Source organism: Colobus angolensis, unplaced genomic scaffold (genome assembly GCF_000951035.1).
Source record: "Colobus angolensis palliatus isolate OR3802 unplaced genomic scaffold, Cang.pa_1.0 Scaffold121, whole genome shotgun sequence".
Taxonomy (NCBI): Eukaryota; Metazoa; Chordata; class Mammalia; order Primates; family Cercopithecidae; genus Colobus; species Colobus angolensis.
Window position 1 is genome coordinate 6940482 of NW_012113253.1, and position 5245 is coordinate 6945726.

Below are 5245 nucleotides of genomic sequence, written 5' to 3' on the forward strand. Positions count from 1 at the left end.
CTGGGCATTAGGACATAGGCATTATACCACAAGCAGGGAGCATGGTGGTCATTCATGGACACAGAAGGGAAGGCAGAAATGTGTGGGTTTAGTTGTCATTGGATGAATAGATATGATATATGGATTGATTGAAATTCCCTTTAATATTCCCATTTCCTAAGTGAAATTAGAAGCAATGTCACCCATGGAAAGTGAGGATGGAGATGGAGATGCTGGAGGTGGAGGACAGACAGTGAAAAAGTAGTCATGTAGGAAAATGAGAAAATGAATGGATGAGGGAACATGGTTGCATTTTCAGTAAGAACCAAGGACTCACTTTAATTTAAAATAAAACCAATCAGCATGCTTGTAATGTCTTTCTCTGTCCATGTTCCGCTGTGGAGATGGGTTGCTGAGATGGGGGGAGTCAGAGAGCTATGGAATAAACAGAGAGTTGAATTCAACCAGGGCTGCAATTCTGTGAGCACCACAAGGCGAGGGAGGGTTGAGGAGTTAATGTGCCTGTGAGGTTACAGATTTGATATGCAGTTACATTGCAGTCACCATTCCAGTGACTAATGTGTAATGTGAGTCATTGTAAGGGTGGTTGACCATGGAATTGATGTTGGGCAAGCGGGAAATGGGGAACATGAGAGTGATGAGAGACACTTAAAATGTGGTAGGATTGGTGATTTTAAGTCATGATCCAGTTGAGGAATAGTGGGAGTTGGAGTTCTGGAAGGAGTGAGCAGAGCTGAGAAGTTGGGAGATCAGTGAAGAGGTTATGAAGGTTTTGCAGTTCTTAGTAACAGGAAGGTCTAGGGTCTAGGTGGGAGAGGGTACCAAGGAATGAGAGGACAGGATGTTAACGGACCATCTCCCATGGCTGTTGAAATCACCATGGATGCTAAAGAATTGCAGTTGGCACAGTTGAAAGGGTGACAGAGCAGCAGGGGTTCAGTGCAGAAACAAAGTGGGGCGATGCTGGGGTCAGTGAATGGCTGCACCTTGATGTGGCCTGAGGACATGAGCTTCAACTCGGGGAGCCTAAGGTCAGTAAGTATCATTGGTGACCCTGATGGATACAGCCCAGGGGTCAGAAAGCCTACTGGTAACAGGCCAGAGCCACGCAGCTGCCCCCACAGCCTTCTGGGGCTCCAGATATGCACACACTCATTCCTTGTCCTGCCCTTTCTCAGTTATTCCTTCACCAGCACCTCCAGAGTGCCCAGGGTGAGCCCCAGATGATGCGGGACACCGCAGGTCAGAGATGAAGACAGAGCCTTTGTCCTGGAGGAGCATTGAGCGTCCCACGCCCACACCATACAGCTCCTCCCCGCCTGAACCACTGTCCCCTGCAAGGTGAGCTGCCAACCATCTCAAAGGTCAGGGGGAGGACCAGCAAAAGCAGCTGCTTCTCTCTCTCTCTCTGTCTCTCTATCTCTCTCATAAAATGCATTCAAGCAATCTAACAGCAGCAGAAATCTATTTAGATTTTGTGCCTCAAATTATTCTGGCTTTCAGGAATATACAATTGCTCACACAATAAAGACTGACTGCCCCTCACCCTGCTCCCCACACACGGCAGGGCTTTGATTATGTGAGTGTACTATGCTTTTCACTCAGACATCCAACAAAAGTGCCATTTGACTGAAAAACAAAAAACCTGTCAATGTGCTGACAAGTTACCATGAGTCAAACAGAGGAGGAGGCAGACTCACTCCCTTCTTTCCCTCACCTTCCGGCCGCTTTGCTGGGATCCTGAGAAACAATAGAGGCCGCCAGCCCAGCCTCAGGATGCAGCCAGTCCTGAGGAGCAGCAGCACACTGAGTGTGAGAAGCACGGGCTAGCTCCCCTTGCCAGGGCCATGATGATGGACATCGTCTTTTCTGCACATTTTCTGCCTACCCAGAAACCATGGCTGGGAGCCTGTCATTCTGGCACGTTCCACTGCCCCACACACACACATTCACTCACTCACGCACTCACACCCTCTACTTTATAATCACGGGGTCAGTGGACCCAGACAGGGTGAGCAGGAAGGGAAAAGACTCCCCCTCAACCTCCCAGTTCTCCAAAGTGCAACCTCCATTCCAGAGACAGTAGAAATATTCAGCTTAACATGGCCAAAGACATGTTTAAAAAATCTTTAGTGGACAATGTGTAGTGGCCTAAATACAGCCTTGGATATTGAGACTATAGAATTTTTGTGCTTTTTTTTTTTTTCTTTTTTAACTAGAAGGTATCTGAAGCATTATTTGGCCAAACCCCTACCATTTGACAGCTCATGAATGGGACACTTACCAAAGTGAAATGACTTTCCCATCGTTGTACATATCATAGGGGGCTGGCTAGGACCCAAACCCACATTGCACTGACTACTAACTCCCAAACCCATGTGCTCTTCCTCCCCAGCCCTGAGCCATCACCACCCACCCCCACCGGACCACAAGAACACAGATGCTCTTGCAATCTTTCTCTCTCTCCCTCTCTCTTCTCCCCTGACCCCCCCCACCCCACACACACACACACACTCCTCTCACTTCTCTTAGCTGACCTCAACAGTAAGTATCTTGGCCAGTTTGGGTGCAAATCTCACACTTTCCCCAAATGCAAAGCAGGGAGCTAAGCTACAGTTTGGCTCTGTGGCCCATAGAGGGTAGCAGGTCTCTCAGAGCAAAGAAGGCTCACTGTGTCAGACGTTCTGGGTTCTGTGGTCAGGCCCTCTCTGCGGTGGGCAGCCATGTGGTCTTTCCTGGTTCCAAAATTTCCGAAGAATTTCCCCTGAATTCTAACTTCAGATTTAGCCAGCGTGATCTATGAGAAGAGACAATACTTGGCAGCACGCTAGCAGGAGGAAAACTCCTGATGATGGTTACAGAGTCGACAGGCAACTTGCAGCAGCAGCACCTCATGCACAGTAGCCTCTACTGTGGGATGACGCCTCTGCTAAGACACTGGAGAAAGGCACAGTGTGGTCAGAGACAGGTACCCAGAGATTCTGGCCACCGCCTGTCGTTGTAGTTCCCAACCATGAAAATAAAATTATTTTTCCATGATGAGTTTTGAAACAAAACAAGGCGTTAAGAATCCAAGTGATTTTTAAGACTTTTCTTACATAAATATATTGATTTCTGGAAAAAAAAAGTTTTCAATAATTTATTTGTTTATTCATCCATTTCACGATATTGAAGGCCTACTGTGTGCCCAATATTGGTTTAGTGACTGGGGATATACCAGAGAACAAAATAGACTCTTTGCCTTTCTGCAGTTACATCCTAATAAAAAAGACAGACAGCAAAGGAAATCTAAAGTGTGCCAGATCGTGCATTCTGTAGAGAAAAAATACTGCAGAGAATGGGGATTAGAAGGTGCAAAGGGTGGGGGTAGAGTTTCCATTTTATAAGCAGTGGTAAAGGAAGACTTCGCCCACATGGTGGCATTTGAGCAGAGAAGTGCAGAAAGTGAGGCTCCTGGCCACATGGGCATCAGGGGAAGGTTTAGCTGGCAGAGAAAAGGGCATGCAGAGGCCCCGAGGCAGGTCTCAGGAGCAGCAGGAGGTAGGGAAGCTGAGGGAAAGAGGGGGAGAGGGCAGAGAAGAGGTCAGAGAAGGAGTGGAGGGTCTGGATGGGGGGCCAGATTACGGAGGGCCGGGTGGGCCATTTTATGGTCTTTAGCTTTTAATCTGAGTGAGATGGGAAATCGCATAAGTGTTGGGGTTCAGGAGTGGCATGATCTGGGTCCTATTCTAGAAGAGTCACTTTGGATATCCTGAGAAAAGTAGGCTGTAGTAAACAATGACCCAGTAAATAGGGGGAAGACCTTCCAAATGTCCCAGTGTGTGGCCCCTACCCTCAGCTTGCCAACCCTCACCTGAGATCTTCCTCTCTCCTTCCTACTTCCCTCTGGGTTCTCAATCTCTCAGACCCTGCTACTCCCCTTGCCCTTCCCCACTCCCCAGCTCTGAGGCCTGTGTCTTCTCCTTGACTTCCATCCTAGGCTGCTGGTTGCTCTTCCCTAGAGGGAGCTGGCAATTTCTTCAGACAGCCAGGTTGAGGAGAGGCAGAAGAGGAAGGGGCCCCTCATGGCCCAGCCTCACAGGTAAGCACTGCAAAGCAATCCAACCTTTCATGCTGCCCGGGATGCCCCCTTGCCGTAACTCCTGTGAGTAATTATGCTCCCAGTCACAGTCTCTTTCCTCCATCTCAATGTGTGCTCCCTGGCTTGCATCTTTGCCTTCACCTTGTAAGCGCCCAGCCTCCAAATGCACCATGCTCTGGAAAGGGTAAGGAGGTCCCCGACTGCTGTACTCATATGCCCGAGACACAACTAGGACATTGGAACAAAGCTCTCCTTCAAGCCAGAGGAGGCAAAGATGGAGACACTGGGAGAAAATGGAAGGGAGGATGGTGGGACTAGAGTGAGGGTCAGAGCTGGTGCTCGGTAGGTAGCTATGTGTCCAACCAGTGTTTACCAGCAAGCACTCTGTGCCAGGCACTGGGTGGTAGGCAGAGAGATGGGAAGGATCTGGGGAGAAATGTGGCTGTTGACTACCACAGTCATCCAGCTTCTGGGACAGACTGGAAAGTTGGGTAATTTGCCTTGAACCTTCCCCTCTTCGCCTTTTGAGCTCCTTGTTTAACCTTCTCACCCCCTGGCAGCACCAGTGTCTGGGCTTCCTCTCCCCTCTCAAAACATTTCACTCTTAAAAATCTCTGTTCCTGGAAAACAGTCTGCAATTCCTCAAAAGGTCAAAGGTAGAGTTACCACATGACCCAGCAATTCCACTCCTAGGTACTGTATAGATCCAAGAGAATCGAAAAGAGGTGTTCCAACAAAAACTGGTACATGGAAGTTCACAGCAGTTCTATTCCTAATAGCCAAAACGTGGAAACTGCCCAAATGTCCATCAACTGATGAACAGACAAACAAAATGTGATATATCCAAACAATGGAATATTATTCAGCCATAAAAAGGAGGTACTATACACGCTACAGCATGGACGAACTTTGAAAGCAAGATGCTAAGTCGAAGTGAGATGCAAAAGGCCATGTATTATAGGGTCCCATTTATACAAAATGGCCAGAATAAGCAAATCCATAGAGTCGGAAATCAGATTTGTGGGCTGGGCCCAGTGGTTCACGCCTATAATCCCAGCACTTTGGGAGGCCAAGGCAGGCGGATCACCTGAGGTCGGGAATTCGAGACCAGCCTGACCAACATGGAGAAACCCCGTCTCTACTAAAAATATAAAATCAGCCAGG